Source organism: Saccopteryx leptura, chromosome 3 (genome assembly GCF_036850995.1).
Source record: "Saccopteryx leptura isolate mSacLep1 chromosome 3, mSacLep1_pri_phased_curated, whole genome shotgun sequence".
Taxonomy (NCBI): domain Eukaryota; kingdom Metazoa; phylum Chordata; class Mammalia; order Chiroptera; family Emballonuridae; genus Saccopteryx; species Saccopteryx leptura.
The window spans coordinates 76,335,078-76,356,815 of record NC_089505.1 but is presented as its reverse complement, the minus strand read 5'-3'; the positions used below and the strand labels follow the sequence as shown (position 1 = coordinate 76,356,815).

General features: G+C 47.0%; 1 protein-coding gene, 1 long non-coding RNA gene and 1 pseudogene across 2 annotated transcripts in view; all 3 read left to right on the top strand.

Annotated features, from left to right (window-relative positions):
* The window catches only part of LOC136399323 (zinc finger protein 91-like), a 195,745-nt pseudogene that overhangs the window by 49,885 nt on the left and 124,122 nt on the right, over positions 1-21,738 (top strand).
* LOC136399337 (zinc finger protein 420-like) overlaps positions 1-21,738 on the top strand; it is a 75,359-nt gene that overhangs the window by 49,918 nt on the left and 3,703 nt on the right. The window lies entirely within an intron of this gene.
* Positions 10,616-15,139, top strand: LOC136399382 (uncharacterized). The gene is made up of 3 exons (XR_010750145.1): positions 10,616-10,748; positions 14,256-14,469; positions 14,661-15,139. It is a non-coding gene; the product is annotated as an uncharacterized lncRNA (long non-coding RNA).

Genomic DNA, 21,738 nt, shown 5'->3' with positions numbered 1-21,738 from the left:
CATCCCCTTGGTCAGGGCACATATGAGAAAGCAATCAATGAACAACTAACATGCCGAAACGAAAAACTGAAGCTTCTCCCTTTCTTCCTGTCCCTATTTGTTGTGTGTGCGTGTGTGTGTGTGCGCGCACACACACACACACACACACACATTCTCTTAGATGTATATAGACTGATACTTAGTATTTTTAGTAATGTACTTGACTCTCAATTGAATACATTGCCTTGTTCATTATATTTTATGAACTCCCTCAGTGTGTATTCCTATTTCCTCAAGAACAAGGAAGCCAGAAGGAGTGAGTCACAGCTGGATGACCTGGGTGCCCAGAAGGAGAGGTCAGTGGGGGGACGCTCCTGTGAACCAGGTGTGGAAAGGACCAGAAAGTGTCCATTGGATTAAACTGAGCAACAGGAAGATCTTTGGTGACCAGGACAAGAGCAGGGGTTGCCCCTGAGGGTCCAGCTCCACGCCCTTCTCAGGCTGTGGGTCCTTTACGGCAGCATCTCCTGGGGCAGAATGGGGGTCTGTCCTGGCTGGGTCCCTGAGATCTCAAGGCTGTAGACCCTGCCTGCTCCCAGATGGGCCACTAACCCAGGGGTGAGGAGACTTGCTAGCTAGGTCATGCGGTGTGGATTTCAGTCCTCACCTCTGACCCCCACACCCTCCTAGCCTAACCCACCCCCCATCATCTTCTGAAATCCATGTGTGGCCCTCCCTCAGGGAAGCCCTTTCTTCCTATCACAGAGGGGCTCTTCCTGGGCCGCCACAGTTGGGCTAGGGCTAGGGGAGGATATAGAAGTTTTATGGGCAGAGAGGGGTCACAGGGCATATCCATGTGGTCTGGGGGTATTCGTGGCAGGAATTACCTAATCTGAAGTTTTTAGGCTCTGGGCCTGTGGGCCCTGCAGGAGGTTAGACATCAGCTTCTCTATGGGCTGTTCAAGAGGGACAATCTCAGCCTGAGAGGGTAGAAATGTGGTCTCTCTCTGATTCCACAGGAAAGAAAGAAAGCTTCACTGGCAGGAGGTTTTCCTATTATTTTCCAGTAGGTGGCACAGGAGTACAAGTTTAGCTCTGAAATTCCTAGGCTTACTTCCAATGAGATGTTGCTGTGCCGTGATGGAGGTGAGGCTGCAGTCATGATGGTGGGTGGGGCGTGTTGTGAGGTTTTCAACTCTAGTAATGGCAATTTCAGGACTGGGTGCCCCTCCCTGCCTTCCAACACACCAGAGGACCAGACACAAAGCACCTACATTCTTCAGGGCAAACAGTGGCCCAGTAGAATTAACTATAGGATATGTCTCTGCCACTCTGCACCTGGTGAGTGGATGGAGGCGGGACCTGGGAGGCTGGGGGGCTGCACTTTGAATTTTATTTCTCTGTCCTGAGTGCAGGCTGTGGACAGACTGCAGGACACTGGCCAAGATTCATTTTCCCGCCACTTTGATTAAGTACCTCCTCAGATGCCCCCAAATCTCTCCACTCCTCCCAGCAGAAGAAGAGCCAGCCACTCCAGGTTTCTCCCTTTTTGATGCCTGACTGCGTGTGTCTTGTCTTCTGCTTTCCTCAGACCCTTTTTTTACCCTTCCTCCCCTGTAGTCCATTCGGTGTGCAGTATGAGGATGTTTCAGACACATCTGTGCACCCAGCTGTGTTCCTCTGCTGAGTTATAGCTGTTCCATTTGTTGAAATTTCAAGGGGAGAGATCAAGGGTATCTCTCAAACCACCAGCACTCTGATGTCATCCAGAAGGAAATCTTTGTGTGTGGCAGAGAAAGAGAGAGAAAGACAGAAGGACAGATAGGAACAGGCAGGCAGGAACAATTCTCTGTTGCAGCACTTAGTTCATTGATTGCTTTCTCATATGTGCCTTGACCAGGGGGCTGCAGCAGAGCAAGTGACCCCTTGCTCAATCCAGTGACCTGGGCTCAAGCCAGAGACCTTGGGGTCATGTCTATGATCCCATGCTCAAGCCAGCAACCCTGCACTCAAGTTGGTGAGCCCGCACTCAAGCTGGTGACTTCAGGGTTTTGAACCAGGGTCCTCTGCATTTCAGTATGATGCTCTATCCACGGTGCCACCACCTGGTCATGCCAGAAAGAAACCTTAACACACACTTTTGTGTATGTTGTTTTTTTTTTAATATTTTTTCTGAAGCTGGAAACGGGGAGAGACAGTCAGACAGACTCCCGCATGCGCCCGACCGGGATCCACCCGGCACGCCCACCAGGGGCAATGCTCTGCCCACCAGGGGGTGATGCTCTGCCCCTCCAGGGCGTCGCTCTGCTGCGACCAGAGCCACTCCAGCACCTGGGGCAGAGGCCAAGGAGCCATCCCCAGCGCCCAGGCCATCTTTGCTCCAATGGAGTCTTGGCTGCGGGAGGGGAAGAGAGAGACAGAGAGGAAGGAGGGGGGGTGGAGAAGCAAATGGGCGCTTCTCCTATGTGCCCTGGCCGGGAATTGAACCCGGGTCCCCCGCACGCCAGGCCGATGCTCTACCGCTGAGCCAACCGGCCAGGGCCTTGTGTATGTTTTAATATTTCACAAGATTGAAAATGATGAAAGATTACCCTCCATCTCTACATCTGTGCTGACATTCAGTGTTTTCTTTGAATACTTCCTGTTGAATTTCTGGAGAAACATTTTTTCTCAGCTGACCTCTATCTATTTGGTTTTCCTTTGGTGGATGCTCTGAGACCCCCAACTTCTGTGATCCACGTCACCCCATTTCCTACTCACTCAATCTCCTGCCTTTGCTCTGATGCTGGTGTCAGAGGAAGGAGAGCAATAGGACAAGGGCCACTGAGACCCCGATCATGATGTTCAGGCACAATGGGAGACCTTGGACACAATTGTCATCATGAATGAGCCACTGATGTCACTTCATCAGCACCTACTGTGTGTGAGGCACATGCTGGGGGCTGTCATCCATCTCCTCTCCCCTCCCCACAGTCAGGCACAGGGATTGCTGACCCCGCCCCCACTGCACTGAGGCTCAGAGAGTTTCACCACCTGCCCCAGGTCACCCAGCCTGGACAGGGCAGGGCTGGGCATGGAACCCGGGACTGTGGGCTCCCTGTGCTGTCCTCATGCTGCCCCCCCCCCAGGTGGATATCAGCTTAGTGCTCTGGGCTCCTCATCTGCAAGGAGCCTGTCCATGTCCCCATCTGGAGCTGAGGGTCCTTCCTTATTGCCCATCCCCCTCAGCACAGCTGGGACATGCAAGGGGAAGGACTGTGGGGAGGGCTCTGTGTGTATGCTGGGACTCATCTCAACTGTGCATAACCCAGATACCCCCACTGAGAAGGCCTGGCTGGATGAGGGGCCCTGCATTCTCCATGAGGACCCCTATGTCACCTGACCTCACAGCAGCCTGTGAGCAGGACGGGACCAGGGATGAACAGACAAGAACCCGACACTCAGAGGAGAGAAGGGACAGCCTGGCCCCACAGCAGGAGCCGCATAGCCGGGAGCCGACCCAAGTCTGACCCTAGTCCCCTCTCTCCTCTGAGCTGAGCATGAATTGAGAAAATGGCCTGAAATCACAGATCCTTGTGCCATCTGTCTGTCCCTCTCTAGTGTCACTGTCACTGCTATGGAAGGGACAGACCTCATAACACCACATCCTGGGGGCTTCCTTGTAAGGCCCCCTCTCCCAGAAGGTCATAGCAGAACTAAAAGGAAATCTGAGCTCTGGGCCATGATTCTCTCCTTTTACACTGGGGGACACTGAGGTCCACACAGGGAAAAAGTGTCCAAGTCAGCATCTCCACAGTTGGCTGAACCCCCCCACATGACTCATCTTTTCACCCAAGAATATACCCACCACTATCTCCAGAGATCCTCACTTATTCCTCTGTGAGCCTGACTCTGTGTGGGTGAGGGGGGGCATCCTCAGAGCCTCCTGGAAATCAAGATGGTGATCAAGGTGTGAGGTCAGCCATCTACCAACCTGAAGCTGGATGCCTCTCCCCTAGGCTGGGTTCCAGAATTTTCCTGTGTCAGGACCACCCACCTGTCACCTGCCGGCCTCAGAGCCCTGGGAGCCCTGTGGATCTCAGCATCTCTGCCTGCCTTTGTGCCCCTGGGACACAGCCCATCCTTGAGTGTCTGGGGGACACTGGATCCCCTGATAGACCCTCAGAACTGCCCTGGGTGGTCTGTGCTCCCTCTGAGCAGAGTTCTCAGTGACTCACCAGCTGTGGAGTTGGGCCCTGTGGGGGGGGGGTTGCGCTGGGACCCCAGAGGGTCATGAGAATGTGGACAGAAAGAGGGTGAGGAGCTGGGGGTGACCCTGAAGTCCTCAAATCATGAAGACACCTATGTCTGCACTGTGGCCTCCCCAAGACCCTCCTGCTGCCTGCCTGACCCGTTCTGGGCCCAGGTGAGGGGAAACAGGTGGAGAGGGGGGACAAGGCCTCTACGGGCAGATCTCCCCTGGGTGACCAAACCTACAGCCCCTTCTCTTCCATCCGAGCCTGACCATTTTGGGGAACAAGGCCCTTAGACTGACCTCAGAAAAGACAGGGTCAGTGTCCCCTCACCTGAGACCAGGAGCTCCAGAGGCTCACTGGGCTGTGACAGCAGGTAGGGGTTGCTGTTCTGTGAGCTGTAGCACCTGTAGGTCCTTCCGTGGGCTGAGGCCACAGGACTTACGGAAACTTTCCAGTACTGCTGAACTTGGTCTCCTGATCTGATCATTGGATAGGGGGGTTGATATGTGCTACCCCATCCTTGGACAGAAGAAAAATGTCCAATGGCGCCCTGTTCTGTCCTGAGGCCCCTGTGGGGGGCCCGGCTGCACTGAGAGGGAGGGTCTGTCAGGGAGCCGTCCTAGGGAGAGGGAGGGTGGGTGAGGGTTACCCGCCACCTTGTTCTGACCTGAGTCAGCAGGCCTCTCTCTGAGGACCCTCCTCTCTGTCTGTTCCTGTTTTCCTTCACCAGTTTAGGGAAATTTTTGGTCATTATTTCTTCAAATATGTCCTTAATCCCTTGCTCTCTCTCTTCTTCTGGTATCCCTCTGAGATGAATATTGTGCATCAGGCTGTCTGTAAGGTCCCTCAACTCTTTATTCTATTTAAATCATTTTTCCTTTTGCTGCTCTGATTGGTTGGGGTTTTTTATACCCTGTTTTCTAAATTGCTGATTCAGCCTTCAGCTTCATCCAACATAGTCTTTATTCCTTCCAGTATATTCCCAAAGTTAGGACATTGTGTTCTGCAATTTGCTTCCTTTTTATGGCTCCTATATGCTTTTATTTGCTTGTTATCATTTGATTGAAGCCCTCATTTTGTTCTTTGAGCCTCCCTATAACCATTACTTTCAATCCTATGTCTGATAAATTGCTTAGCTCTGTATCAATTGGGTCTTGTTCTGGTTTCTCCTGTGCTGTCATTTGGGGCCTGTTTCTATTTCTCCTCATTTTTGCTGCCTCTTTGTTTCTGTGGGAGACTGCAAGTTGGCAAAGCCCTTGCAGTCTAAGGCTTAGCCAAAGGCCAAATTCTTGCCACACACCTCCATTTTGGCTATGAAGCTGAATATTTGCACTCATCCTATCCCCCCATAACCTAGTTGTTTGATTAAGTTGCTAGAAGCAATTACATGCCCTTCCTCTCACCTTTTATTTGTTCTGATTTTGGTTGATTTCAGTTATGCAGGGTGGAGGGTTTCTGCACTTGGGAGAATTCTTGACTTGCCTTGGAGAGATGTATGACTTTGTATCCGAGACTTCCTTATTTGCATATGGCTATATAATAAAGCAGACCGGGGGCTCTTGACTTTTGCAAGCTATCTTTGCATTGCAAAGAGACCTCCCCATCCCATTCTTTTTCTCTTGAAGCTTATTTTCTTTATTTTGCGCCATTCCCACTAGGACTTGGAATTACTAGTTGCGCTGGTTCATGGTATGTTTCTATGTGTTAGAACCGCTGTGATTCCCAGTCTTGGTGGGGTGGCCTTATGTAGTAGGTGTTCTGTTGGGTCCCGTAGTGCAGCCTCTTTGGTCACTTGAGCTGGGTGCTCTAAGAATGCCCCTTGTGTGAGGTATGTGGACCGCCCAGTAGTAATCGAGACTGGATTTCTTTTTGCCCAATCTGTGTCATTTCAGGCTTCAGGCTGACTGACTGTGAGGCTCTACCTTGACCAATGCATGCAAACTACAGCACAGGTGCTGACCACAGGAAGTGGAATTTGCCTCAGCTGGGTTTGGTGCCCAACAAGATTTTGTTTTGAATATGCTGCCTGTGAAGCTAATCAGACTCTGCTCTGGTGTTGTCTGAAGCTGCTTTTGTGTGCGACAGTTCTGGGCCTCTTGGGGGAGGCCTGGGGCAGGCCTATGTGAGACGTTGCCTCAGACTGGCCCTCTACAACCTGTTCAGATCCACAAGCGATCCAAAGTTTGTGGCAGCCTCTGCTGGGCTGAGGTGCATGTGAGAAGGACCTAGCTGCACGCTAAAGTCAATTTTTGCTAATAGAGTCAGGAGATAGGTCAGCAAAAGACCCTAGGCACCCTGAGGTCTGCCTCCAGGTGTCTCAACCTGCCAACTGCCTGTTAGGCTTGGTCACAGAAAGAGCCTCTGGTGGAGTCTGGAGGATGATATCTACAGGTTTCCACTGAGGGGTGGGTGCCTGGCAGGCTTCAGGAAATGAGCTGGTAGAAGTACTCACTCCAGAGACTCCGGTCTGAGTCTGACCCTTTTGCAACTATGAGGTTGGTTCTACTGAATTCCTGTGGGAGGGAAATGCCAGTCAGATACACTGGGAAATGGGGAAAATATCCCTGTATCCTAACACCTGATAACTGTGCTACTGTCACCCCCTGAGTCTGTCCAAACCTCTACTCTCTGGCCAGGCCACTGACTGCTCAGCAGGACCAATCTCCACAGGGTGGAATGAGAGGGAATCCAGAGGGTGGATCAATTGGTTTCCACGAGGTTGATGCTCTTCAGATGGAAGAGCTCTGCTAAAGAATGACGGTGACTCTGACGTTGGAGAATGATGCAGCACAAGAGTCCTAGTGGCCCTCCCTGACCCTTGTCTTTCTCTAGAGTTTCCCATGTGCCTCTAGTCCAGCAGCTCTTCCTCCAATACTATACAGCTTGTCCTGAGTCTTAGCTGTTCTCCTGCCTCCCTGCACATGGGGATTTCAGCCTAGCTTCCCTCCAGGTGGGGTGGAAGAAGGGTGCTGTGTGTGCATTAAAAAGGGGAAGACATGTCCTTTTCCCAAAACCTTCCTTCCCCGTCACTGTCTCTATATCCCCCACAAGCCTCCCCTAAGAGAGAGCATCCCAAGAGTCTCTTCCGGTTACCACTTGCGGATCCCTCTGCACCACTGAGCAGGGCAGAGAGGCAAGGCCAGCGTGGGGGTGGGGAGGGAGTGCCTGCCCCATGATGCTTCTGTCACATGTGGGGGGCATGCCCCTGTGTAGGTGGATCCTAGCTGACCCAGTCCAACTCAATCTCCTGGTTTTCACCAGCAGTTGTTGGTGATCTTGTCTCCCCACCTCTGCTGCTCCAGGCCGGGGAGTCTTGCTTGGGCATGTGAGCCATTCCACGCTCCGGGTTCCTGGCAGGAAATCTTGTTGCTGCAGCCACCACACCTGGTCACAGGGCCAGCCCTTTTGGTGTCTCTGACCTATTTATCAGTCTCAGTGTGCTTTCTTCTGCAATCCTTGGTTATAATATCTCATTACAGCTGTCCTTCAGTTGGTTATTCAGATTGGTTGCACTAAAATTGAGCTGAAAATCCAATCTGAGGCCAGGAGCAGGTGAGTCAGGCATTCACCTGCTCCACAGCCATCTTGGAATCCCCAATACGTACTCCTTAATTTCTTCACCTTTCCACCCAGTCCCCCAGGTGGTTGGGAACACTTCAGATTGGAAGGATCATGTGGTCCAGAGTGGAAGCTAGGCGTTGGGTTTGGATTTATCTTAGGTTTGTGTCTAATTTTGCCCAATTGCTTAGTTGTTGAATCCAGGTAAAGTCCTGTGAACTGAAGAGATGAAGACTCCATAATGTCCATCTGGTCATGTGGTGATAAAAATAAAGAACAGTGTATTATATAAAAATATATAGATGTATTATAGAATTGGACATTTGAAACTTACTATTTTACTAAGCAATATCACTACAATAAATTTAAGATTTTTAGAAAGGAAAAAAATATTTTGTAGGGAGCATGAGGTTTCCAAATGTGTGAACCCAAACCAGACGTGAGGTTGGACGACCATCATGTCATTCAAACGAGAACACAAGGGTGATCACTACAGAAAGTCAAACAAGATAAGAGGAGAAAGCACACAGTTGTTGGAGGAAGAATCCTGTACTAGAAGCACGCAGACATTTCCTGCACCCAAACCTTGTTGACTCCACTGCACATTCTCAGCAGACAGTTTCCTCCTTGTGGTCCAGACTTTCATGCTGCACAACTGGCTCAACTCAGGGAAATCAAGTTTATGTTATCCCTTCCTGGATAGCTTGGTTGGTTAGAGCATTGTCCCAAAGCACAGAGGTTGATGGTTTGATGCTTGGTCAGGTCACATGCAGTAACAGATTAATGTTCCTGTCTCTCTACATTCAATAAAAAAGTTTTAAGTTTGTTTTCCATTTCTCATTTCTTTTCATTTTTATTCTCAGCTTCAGACTTCACAGCCATTTGATTGAAGTTCTATTGCAACAGCATCTCACTACTTTCTCTATAGCCATTCAAGATTTGTAATTTGGAATCTTTTAAACACAATTATACATCAGAATTACGTGAATAATTTACATTATTTATTTCCCACAGTATGTAGCTCACTACTCATGTTTTCATTCAGAACCTTTTGCTTTTTAATGTGAATATGGATTTTTGTTAAATAACGAAATGGCATTTGTGTATTTGAAAATTGAAATGATCTTCCTGGTCTCGATTTTCATTACAATCCTGAATTTTTCAGTATTACCTTACTGACTTCTGCTTCACTTAAGTGGAAACAGGACAAGTTTAACCGTTTGATTCTCAGTTATAAACTGTTGGTCATTCTTTTTAGCAGAATTGAAATCATGGAAGCTTTGGCTTGAAATATTTTCCCATTCTTTCTCATAAAGGAAATTAGATATGAAGCATCAAATTGTAGTTGCATCACTTTAGTTATTGATTGCTTGTCACATGAACCTTAGCCTGAGGGGCTGAAGCCAAGCCAGTGACCGTTGCTTCAAGCAAGTAACCTTGGGATCATGTTTGTGAACCTGTACCAGCCTGGTGTTTGGATGGAAAGTTTTCTAAATTCACTAAGTGGCCAGGGGTATGTCCGTTGGCACTTGTTGTGTTTTGAGTGTATTTTAAGTAATCCATCACTGTTAGTAAGAATTCCAGGTGTGAAGAGTCTAAAGTGGAAGCACCAAAGTTCATTGGCCCTTTCAGTGTCCTGTCCTGCATCTGCACAAGCTGTTTGATATCAGTTCATTTCCACGCATCCTCCATGAAATCCAAGAGCATCCCAAAAACTAGATATTGAATATAGCTCTCCCATGCCTCCTGACATAGCTATAGACTCACTGTGTGCAGCGTTTATATTTATATGCACCTACTGATGTATTGTGTCTTGCACTTACCACCTGCAACAGTGTCTTTATGGCTTTTGGTTTGTCCCAGCACAAACTACAGGGGAGTTCTTCCATTTCCCAGCAGGCTAGTGAGGAACGTTGAGGAGGTCTGTTGATGCACATTATCCATATACCATATTTCCCTATATACAAGAAGCTCCTATGTATAAGATGCACCTTAACTTTGGGGCCTGAATTTTGAAAAACAAAAAGGAATTACATAAAGTTATTGAACTCAAGTGTGTTTTAGTGCTTGGGGTTTTGTGGGTTTTTTTTGTATTTTTCCGCAGTGAGACACCGAGTGGGGGGTTGGGGGGCCATGCTCAGGACCGGGATCCCCCACCCCCACCCTGCCACATGCCCACCAGGGGGTGATGCTCTGCCCATCTGGGCTGTTGCTCCGCTGCAACTGGAGCCATTCTATCGTCTGAGGCGGAGGCCATGGAGCTGTCCTCAGCGACCAGGCCAACTTTGCTCCAATGGAGCCTTGGCTGCAGGAAGGGAAGAGAGAGAGAGAGAGGAAGGAGAGGGGAGAGGATGGAGAAGCAGGTGGGCACCTCCCCTGTGTGCCCTGGCTGGAATTGAACCCGAGACTTCCACATGCCTGGCCGATGTTCCACCGCTGTGCCAACCAGCCAGGGCATTATTGATTGCTTTCTTATATATGCCTCCACTGGGGACCTCCAGCTGAGCCAGTGATCCCTTGCTTAATCAAGCAAACTTTGGGCTCAGGCCAGCGACTAGGGCTCATGTCTATGATCCCATGCTCAAACTGGTGAGCCTGCACTTAGGCTGCCGAACTCAGGGTTTCTAATCTGGGTCTTTAGCATCCCAGGTTGAGAATATCCAGAGTCACTTAGTGGTCAGATTAGAATGTATAAAGTTCTTTGCAGTGAAATGCCCATTTTTCCTCCTCTCTCTACTCCTGATTGGTCCGTATTAAGTTTCCGCCCACTGCCAGAAGCGCTCAGACCGCCAGTCACTCCAGCCAGGCTTTATGCGCAGGCTCAGCTTCTTTCCAACCCGGAAGCGGCTGAAGCGAAGGTCTGGGCCGGTGACGGCCTTCCCAGTTTAAACCTGACCCTCCCTGTCCCCATTCCTGCACGCGGGGAGCCTGAGGGTCGCTGCAGACGCCGAGAGCCCCGCTCCCGAGCCCCCACCGGTGAGTGCAGAGTCCCGGTGAGAGGCCCCGAGCCTGCCCGCTGCGCTGCCGGGTGGGGGCTCCGTGTCGGTTTCTGGGGAAACTCTGAGGCCGCCCCACTGTGTCCCCCTGCCGCTGGGCATGGGACCCCCCTGCCGCGGGGTTTCCTGCCTCAGTCCCGAGGGGGCAGCCTCCCCCCCCCCTCCCCCACCACCCCGCGCTGTTTCAAGTCCCGGGAGAACGGACAGTGTGCGCCCCTCCCCCCGCCCGGCCTCTCGGCCCGACTGCCCCCCTCCCCCGGGCCTGGGGACCTGCGGACCCCCTCCTGAGACCCACCCCATTTAATAAGAGGCCCGGGTCCAGGAACAGCACACTCTCCATGGGGCGGGGATTCGGGGCGAGAACACGGGGTCCCCAGAAGAGCCCCCGGCCCCGCGCGGGGAGGGCTGTGGGAGCGGCGACAGCGAAGGGTCCCGGGGACGCGCAGAGCGGGGCTGGGAGGGGTCAGGGGACGGAGAGAGACACGGGAGGGGAGGAGAGGTCAGTGAGGGGCCATGAAGAGACGGCAACGTGGGGGTGCGGGGGGACGGGACCGCGACGGGGAGAGTGACAGTAACCGGGGAGAGGAGCGCGAGAGGAAGAAAGGGGAGAAACCCCGAGGAGAGGGAGGGGCCCGGAGAGAAGGGAGGGGGGCTGGGGAGCAGAAGTGGGGGCGCAGGACGGGGCACTTCAGAAGGAGAGAGAGGCTCACAGGAGGAGAGCTGGGGTGGGGGGCGAGTAGGGACAGAAAGGGGGGATTAGGGATGAGGGAGCCAAGGGAGAAACAGCTCTGAGACTCAGATTCCAGGGGGCAGGAGAAATGAATGGGCAGCAGGGAACACAGGCACGGGGAGAAGAGTAGAACAGATGCACGGAGATTGGAGCACTCACAAAGATCACGGAGAAAAAGTAGGTTAAGGCAAAACAGGTTTTAAGAGTTTCTCGGTGTTCTGGCCCCTTGGCTAATTGGTAGAACCTTGGTTCGGCATATGGGAATCCCAGGTTTCATTTCCAGACAGGGCACACACAAGAGGTGACCATCTGCTTCTACACTCCTTCTTCTTCCCCTTCTCTCTCCTTTTCTCACTCCTCTCTTTCTGCAGCCATGACTCAGTTGAATTGAGCACAATGCCCCCAGCGCTGAGGATGGCTTTGTGGAGCCGCCTCCTCAGGCACTAAAAATAGGTTCATTAAAAAAAAAAAAAAAAAAAAAAAAAAAAAGGTTCATTTTAAGCATGGTCCTAGATGGGCAGAGCATCCACCCCAATGTAGGCTGCCGGGTGGATCCTGGTCAGGATGCATGTGTGAGTCTGTCTCTGTATCTCACCTCCTTTCACTTGGAAAAGAAAAAGAAAAAAGACTCACAACAGGTGTAGGGACCGAAATAGAGAAATGGGGAGAAAGAACGGGAGGAGGAGGGGAAACACAGGAAAGGATGACAATGCATAGAAGCTGTGAAGAGACAAAAACAGATCCATAGACAGAAATAGGTAGAAGCAGAAAAAGGGGAACCTGGACCTGCTGAATGATGAGCCCATGAGATGTTCAGGGTTAAGTTGTGATACACGGGTTATGGCTTTATAATCGATTTAACAGTCGCTGAATTGTTTTACTTAAAAAGATTCGAAAGAGAATTATAAATATAAAATTTCAGTTTCCAAGGTTTGTGCATTTTATGATTATTTGCTTCCAGTTGCAGCCCTTGTTCACTCAGAGGGGTGAGACTTGTTTGTAGGTCATGGGTCTCTTATTTTTTGGGTGGCAGGAGAGAGGGGGGACCTCACACAAGAAGTAACTGTAAACTTGTGATGCTTTTTCAAGGAATATTAAAAGAATAGCATCTTTTTTGTTGTGAAATAGATTTATCTTTTTCATTCTACATCTCACATTTAATTCATTTTCTGGAAAACTTACTGAGATCATTCTTAGTCTGTTGAATATCTGCTTTCCTGAAGTAGTTGTTAACTTCTGAAATAAGCATTAGTGAAACCTCATAGCCAGCGCTTAATATTCTTTGCTAAATATGAGGCTGTCTCAACTTTTTAAAACTTTGACTGTAGAAGTCATTACATTAAAAAGATTCTAAACCGTGTTCTTTTTAAGTATATTGCATCTAGACTAAATTCTGAGTCCTGCGTCCTTTCTAGTCATATGGTGTCATATGTCTAGTCATATGTCACTCATATGGTGAAGGATCCATTGGTACTTAGTAAACAATATTAGGCTATTTCACTGTGCACTTGGTAAGGATGGCTATGATCATAACAGTCAGCACGTTGTGTCGTGAACTCGTCTAGTGTTCAGCAGTTTTTTCTTTGCTTTTATGTGAATTAGTAACTGAGCCACCAAGGAGCTGTTCCCCTCAAGTCTCTCTTGTCCACTCTCTGGAAACAGTGACAGGTGGCCTGGATTGACCTGAAACTTGGTTCTTACAGAGCCAGTCCATTCATTGTGCAAGTTGATGCACATATTTTCATAGCTAAGCTTTTATCCATGTTTTCAGCCTCAAAACCAGTACATCATTTTTTAAGTATTTCCTGCAATTTCCTGGAAAAGAAGGAATTGTGCCCAGGAGGCAGGTCCTTCTAAAACAGTGGTTCTCAACCTGTGGGTCGCGACCCCGGCGGGGTCACCTAAAGCCATTGGAAAATACATAATGCATATCAGGTATTTACATTCTGAATCATAACTGTAGCAAAATTACAGTTATGAAGTAGCCACCAAAATTATTTTTTGGTTTGGGGTCACCGCAACATGAGGAACTGTATTGCGGGGTCATGACATTAGAAAGGTTGAGAACCACTGTTCTAAAAGTTCTAGTCCTAAGCCCTCACAGAATCCAGAGATTTGAGGATGCTGGGTCTGATCCCCGCCAGCCAGTGCTCCTGAAAACAGCTCTAGGGAAGCAGTGCAGGCACCACAGGGACCTAGATAAAGATGCTGTATCCTGGGCCCCACTGCAGACCTGCAGAACCACAACCTCAAGTGGAGCTCTCATCCCCAAGGGATCTGTGTGCTTATTAAAGGTAAATGGTCCCCACCTGTTTCAGATTACATCACGTGATGAGTTTTTAGGAAGAACATCACCTGAGCCCTCCCCCTCTGAAATGGAAAGCTGCTCCAGATGATTTTTATGACGGCCCAGGGGTTAGCAGGAAGGTTCCAGGAGTCATTTCTTGTTTGTTTGTTTTTTAAAAGAAATTTTATTTAAAAGTCACAGAAGAAGAAGAAGTGAATTCAGGGAACAAGCTTCAGAAGCAAAAAAGGGGCCCTCAGAGCTTAGGAGAGAGACAGGCAAAGGTGAGCCAGGAGCGCTGGGGATGCATTAGTGAGAGTGGGGAGCAGGGATGGTCAGGGAGGTGACAGGGTGTTGTGTTGGGTTTGGGCGTTCAGGAGAGCAGCGCCAGTTCTCATTGCTGTGGGAATGTGTGGATGTCTGAGGAAGGACAGGTGAAGACAGGAAAATAATACAGTGTGGTCTCCCTATAGGAGCTTATATGTCCTGACTCTCATGTAGGACAGGAGTATGTGGCCTTTTCAGCATTTCCAGGTCCTTCTGTCTGTGACTGAGGTGGAAGTGGATGAAGGGGCCGTGTGGACACCTGTGGTGGCACATTCTCAAAATGCAGACTTGACTCGTTAACATACTGTCACCTGAGAAAACAAGCAGGAGCTGGACCAGGACAGAATGGCTGCTTCTCAGGTAAGCGATGTGTCCTGGGCAGAGGCTGTGTTTGCTTTTCCTCCTAACTTCAGTGGATTTAGGACCCATAACCTTTAATGCTCTACTTCTGATGTTCCTGCCTAGTGATGTGGTTTCCATTTTGTCATTTTTTTTGTTTTGTTTTCAATTATCAAGGTCAGCAGCTTATATACTTCCCTCCTTTGTTCCAGAGCCTTCTGTGCATTCTCTTTGTCCAGGCTCCCTGAGGGTGTGAACAATCCCCACCATGAATTAATGCCCTTCAACTACTGGAAACACCCCTCTGTGACAGATCAACCTGGGAGGGCACCGTGTCCACCATCCCTGTGGGGATGGTCAGAGGCTCGGGTATCAGTGAAGAAGGGAGTGTAGGCTTTAGGTTCATGTGGCTGCAGCGTCAGCTCTGTGGGTCAGGATTAAGGAAATGCACCTTCTCCGGGTCAGAATAGCTGAGGAAGTTCTGACAGAGAAAAGCAGCTAGAAGAGACTTGCTGTGAAAGACTTGCTATTTAAAGGGAGTGTTAAAGAACAGAATTTGGGGGGTACATGTAGATGGACATTTGCAAAAATATCTATTTTTTGTGATAATTTTCAGATAATTTTCTTATTCATGTTGTTTGCCTGTAATGTCACAAGAGATAGTTCTCCAAGAATGATGTTTAAAATTTTTCAAAGAAATTAGAGACAAAAATCAATAGCTCTAACTTTTTTTCTATTATTATGGGTGTTTTTGCTACTATGTTTATAAAAAAATGAGTATCATCTACAACTGATACATAACTTATACAGAATCACAAAATAATCTTGCCTAACCTATGGTAGCGCAATGGAGAAAGCGTCAACCTGGAACGCTGAGGTCTCCAATTCAAAAGCCCGGGCTTGCTGAGTCAAGGCATATACAGGAAGCAACTACTATGAGTTAATGCTACAGATTCTCTCTCTCTCTCTCTCTCTCTCTCTCTCTCTCTTTCTGTCTCCCCATCTCCTGCCTCTGTCTAAAAATCAATAAATAAAATTTTTAAAAATTATTTTGATTTTATTATATTTTCTATCACTCTTAAATTGTACCTAGTTCCCCTATGATTGTCTGTGTGCATAACTTTTTTTTTTAGATTTTATTTATTGATTTTTAGAGAGAAAGAGAGAGAGAAGGGGGGAGGAGCAGGAAACTTCAACTCCCATATGTGCCTTGACCAGGCAAGCCCATATGTGCATAACTTTTAATCATTATTTCAGCTATATTTTCTTCTTGCTTAAGAAAACAAATTTCTATGCAGGAACTTCAATAAAAGCTTATGAGGTTTCTTATGAGTATGGGCCTATGTTGTTTTCTTTTGAAAAATTGTAGATTATGAAAAATCATAAAATTCAAGGTCTACCCCACAATATGTATTTCACAAAACAGTATTATGAAAAGGAAGAATGATCTTGATCTAAGATTTACATATGGTTTATTTGGGGGTGCTGTGCATCCTATTCCATGAGAACAAGAAATTCCATTAAAATTTCAGCTCAAAGTCATGTATGAATTTTGTCCTGTATATTCTTTCCCTGTGCTCTTTACAAGTATGGCATGTGCACTGGAGACATTGGTGTCACTGGTAAAAAGGGAGCTTGTTACATATGTGGAAACACAGGCCCCACCCCAGAACTCCTGAGTGAGAATCAGCATTGTTAGAAAACGGCAGTTCACAGTTGTCCACGTCAAAAATTGAAGAAGTACTTACACTTCCAACTCACCCTGACTTTCCAGCTGGCAAATACACAACTGATTGTGAATGATACAAATGCAACACTGACAAACCCACATGCCTGTGGTAATGCCTTAATTTTATTGATTGGTTTTAGAGAGAGAGAGAAAGGAAAAAAATACATGAATTTGCTGTTTCACTTATTTGTGAATTTATTGGTTGATCCTTCTATGTGCCCTGACCAGGAATCCAACCTGCAACGTTTGCATATCAGGAGAATGCTCTGACTGAGCTACCAGTTCACAGTGATGCCTTAATTTTAAACTTAATCTTCTAGAAAAATAAAGTCTGTGTAATACATTTTTGGACTTGTGTCATCCTTGTGTTAGAAAATATGTTAGAGAGTGTTTCTGTGTAAAGAAGAAAAACAACGAAAGAAAAGACAAATTTTTTTGGAAAAAATTGCTGCATGACTAGATGGGGGTGCAGAGGACAGAGTGTCAACCAGGGAAACTGATGACCCAGATTCAAATTCCCGAGTTTACCGGCTTGAATGCAGGATTACAGGTTTGATCGTGGGATCATAGATATAACCCATTGTCACTGGTGTGAGTCCAAAGCTCGCTGATTTAGCTCATGGTCTCTGACTTGATAAAGGGACACTGGGTCAGCTAGAGGCCCCCTGGTCAAGACACATATGAGAAAGAAATCAATCAACAACTAAAACTGCCATAAATATGACTTGATGCTTCTTAACATATCCCTATCTCTCAAAAAATAAGTATATAGTTGGCTGAAAATTATCTTACTGGATAACATAGGGTACTCCCGTAAGACAACATTACTTCTTTTAACCCTGTTTTTATGTTGGGTGACATTAATTTGGATCATGAACCTTTGATAATGGGTCTTTCCTTTTAGGAACCACTGACCTTCAGGGATGTGGCTGTAGACTTCTCTCAGGAGGAGTGGGAATGCCTGGATCCAGCTCAGCGGAAACTGTACGTGGATGTGATGTTGGAGAACTACAGGAACCTGGTCTCCCTGGGTGAGGATGACTTCCTTCCAGAGCTTATTCTAGCCCCACAAGGTTTTGTTCTTTAATTAGGAGAATGTCTGTCTTTTGGGAGCTTCTGCTTTGCATGGTCGAATTCAGAGTCCTGCCCTCAGGGAACAGATATGTGGGTTTGCTGGTGTAGAAACAAATGCTTCGTGATGCACATTAATCAGAAGTCAGTGTTTGAAAACTTATGTGTTGTTTGGAACAATTATGGTGCTATCACAAAACAGTATTTTGGAAAGTTATTTTCTAGAACATTGTAATTATATACTATACTCACGTGGGCACAAAATGAATTAGAAATTGGAGAATCTATATCAAAACTCATGTTCTCTTTTTTTAATAAGCATGTCTTTCTTTCTGTAAGTCAGTCCTGGCTCTTTTCTTGTAGCAAATGTACGAGTGCTGTGATGTGAAGGGAAGAAAGACAGTATCCTTCCAGCCAGGTGGATGGGAGGAGGAAGCAGGTGAGGCAGGGAAGAGACCTAAAGGTCATGGAGAAGGCCAGACCTTACAGTGTGGTTGGGAAGCTGCTGCAGTGGAAAGGGCTGTGAGAGGCCCAGGTGTATCCCTGTTGTCATAGAGGGACACTGGTCTCCCAACACGCCCCGTGCTCCTGCGTCCTCTCGGGACTCTGCTTTTGCTCCAGTGACCTCCGTCATCACTTTAGCAGTGGGGGCGGGGTCCTCCCCTCGGAAGAGGGCCGCGGTGATCTGGCTCCTCTTCCATAGCTTGGGGGACCTGGGATAACCTGTGCACCAAGCTGAGAAATTACATGATAAGCTGCTTTTTTCTCATTTGGAGTTTTTGAAGGAGTGGTTGAAATCTTGTAATTGAGTGAAGAAATTTCATGAACCCTGGGGACAGATGTCATGTTTTCAGGTTTGTCATTTCTAATCCTTTGGAGGTTTCCGTCAAGACCCAACAGAGTGTAGACTCAGTGGTTTCATCACAGTACAAAGCATCTCCCCAAAGTACAAAGATCTGATTCTCTGTTTGACTTTAAAATGTTCTTTTGCTTAGGATGAACTATCATTAAAACTTACCGGTGTGGGCCCTGGCCATTTTCCTCAGGGGAATAGTGTCGGCTCCGCGTGTGGACGTCCTGAGTTCAGTCCCGTTCAGGGCATGCAGGGGAAATGACTATCTGCTTCTTTACCATTTCTTTCCCCTTTCTCTCTGTTTTTCTGTCTCTTTCTCTCTCTCATTCCCTCCTGCAGCCATGCCTCCATTGGTTCCATTGTACTGTCCCTGTGTGCTGAGGATGGCTCTGTGGTGTCTCCACCTCAGATTCTAAAAATAGCTCACTTGGGAGCATGGCCCCAGATGGGTAGAGCATCAGCCCTAGATGGGGATATTTATGTGGACCTCATCGGGGCACATGTACGAGTCTGTCTCTCTATCTCCCCTCCTCTCACTTGGAAAAGAAGAAAAAATTTTCCAGTCTGTATTTTTTTAATTGTCCACTTTACAGTAATGTCATGTCTCTATGTATCTTATAGAGTCCTGCAGTAAGTTACTGGCATAGGCAACCTTAGAGTATTGCCCAGCAGGTAGGAAAGTGTCCATTGTACCTGCTTTCATCATCACTGTCATTCTGTAATTCTTTTTTGTGCAGCTGAGAGCTGCCTGGGACTGTGTCTTTTTCTGTTTTCACATTCTGATGAGATCTTTGTAATATTTGTGCTTTTCGAATTACAAGTGCTGTTACAACATGCAGGATTGTTCTCCTTTGGTAAGAAGTGGGATACAGCATTTATTGGGCACTTCATATTTAGGAAGCTGCTTTGTTCCTTAATTCAAGTTTACTTCAGGGAAAAACGAGGAGTTTTTTCATTTGCTTTCTCAGCATGTTCCTTTCTCATGGTGTGCTTAATCTGAAACATTTAAAGGTTAGTCTTTTCATATTCTACAACTTTCTAGTGGTTTCTTTATTTAGAAATGAAGGTTCCTTTTTGTGTGTGAAGTGAATTACAGTCTACATGTTTTCGTAGGAGTAGCTGAAATACATTAAACCAGAAAAAAATTCTCATGTTATTTAAATATGTCTATATTACAATTATACTTGACAGTTATTGTTGAATGATTTGAATGCATTGTCTAAGAAATTTTTCTGCTGTATAATATGATGCAGACTTTCTGCTGTTTGAGGGTACACTCAGTTTTAAATTCTAATTATATACAAGTATTTTTGATCACTGGAACTTTTATATGATTTTCAAAATTCTGGAGATTAATTTTAGTTATTGTTTTGCATTTTTTTTCATTCCATATTATTTTGAACTAGTTCCAGATGTACAGATAGTGGTGAGACCTTAACATACTTTACAAAATCAGAAAGTATTCCCCATTATATTTCCAGGACTAAGCATAGTTATTTTGATAATATTTACTATATTGCCTGTGCTGCTCTTTATGTCCCATGACCGTTCCGTAACTACCAGTGTGTTCTTAGTTGTTTCATCTTCCAACTCCCCTGCCCTCTGGCAGCCATCACTCTGTTCACTGTACCTGTCTGTTTCTGGTTGTTTCTTCATTTATGTTGCACTTTGTTTTTATTATATATTTTAATTAATTTAGTTTTTGGTATTTTTCTGAAGTGAGAAGCTGGGAGGCAAAAAGACAGACTCCCGCACGGGTTTGACCGGGATCCACCTGGCATGCCCACCAGGGGGCAGTGCTCTGCCCATCTATGCCATTGCTTTGTTGCAACCTGAGCTATTCTAGCATCTGAGGCGGAGACCATGGAGCTGTCCTCAGCACCTGGGCCAACTTTGCTCCAATGGAGCCTTGGCTGTGGGCATTTTCTTATCATATTGCCAGTGTGTGTTCGGGTGTTTCAGCAGATATTTTCAGAAATGGTAGTAAGTTTTCATTCCTCTCTAATGTGTCTTGTTTTTACTGTTAACTTTCTTGGTCTTGATTTGAACTCTTAATCTGCCTTTGGAGTACTTAAAGTATAATTTTGTTAATAATTGCTGGTATGTCGGCCCTGGCCGGTTGGCTCAGCGGTAGAGCGTCGGCCTAGCGTGCGGAGGACCCGGGTTCGATTCCCGGCCAGGGCACACAGGAGAAGCGCCCATTTGCTTCTCCACCCCTCCGCCGCGCTTTCCTCTCTGTCTCTCTCTTCCCCTCCCGCAGCCAAGGCTCCATTGGAGCAAAGATGGCCCGGGCGCTGGGGATGGCTCCTTGGCCTCTGCCTCAGGCGCTAGAGTGGCTCTGGTCGCAATATGGTGACGCCCAGGATGGGCAGAGCATCGCCCCTGGTGGGCGTGCCGGGTGGATCCTGGTCGGGCGCATGCGGGAGTCTGTCTGACTGTCTCTCCCCGTTTCCAGCTTCAGAAATGAAAAAAAAATAAAAAAAATAAAATAAAATAAAAAAATAATTGCTGGTATGTCTATTTACCATGTGTCATAACAGTGAACATTTATTTTGTGTCTTTCAGCTATGCCATCTGAAGACAACCAGACTTTGTTACAAAAGCCAGAAATAGAAGATTTTTTCTCTAAAACAATACTGGTAAGATATGGAAACTGTGGTTTTGATACTGTACACTTAATGAAAGGCTTGGAATTTTAGGAAGAATGGTGATAAGAAAGAATGTTAATATGGACAGAACTAACCTGCAGCAATTATTTTTTGTTGTTATTTATTTAGAGAGACAAGAATGGGGAGAGAGAGAGAGAGAGAAAGAGTGACAGAAACATTGATCTTTTCCTGTATGTGCCCTGACTAGGGATTGAGCCTCCAACCTTTGCATACCGGGATGACATTAAAACCAACGCAGGGTTTCAGCCATGGTGGGAAAATTATTATTGTTAATATTTTAAGTGTTTACTCTGGCCTGTTAACAACTCAATTGGTTAAAAGCGTCATCCTGAAACAACAAGGTTGTGGATTTCATCCCTGGTAAGGGCACACACGAGAAGGAGCCAATAAGTGGATGACAGGGTGGAACAACAAATGAATGCATCCCTTCTTTCTCCTCTCTCTCTCCCTGCCTCTCTCTGTTTCTCTGAAAATAGAAAAGAAACTAAACCCTGCCTGGATAGGTCAGTTGGTTGGAGAATTGTCTAAGAGCGAGCACATTGCTGGTTTGATTCCCTGGTCAAGGCTCATACAGTAGCAGCTCAGTATTCCTGTCTCTGTCTCCCTGTTTCTCTCAAAAAAGGAAAAGAGCACCTTGCATTGATTTTAATGAAAGAGAAGGAGGAAGAGGTGGAGAAAGATAGGGACATCAATATGCTCCTGTATGTGCACTCACTGGGAATTGAACCAGCTATGGGATAATGCTCTAAACAACTGAGCTATTTGGCCCAGGCAGGACAATTATCTGTGATTAACTCTGTTTTTTCAATAGGTAAAAAATATTATACGTTTAGCAAATTCCCTCCTTAAGTCAGCTATATTGTGTATCATTTACTTTCTGAAAATGAAGATCGGCCCTGGCTGGTTCCTTCAGTGGTAGAGCGCAGGCTCAGTGTGTGGCTGTCCTGGGGATGATTCATGTCAAGGCA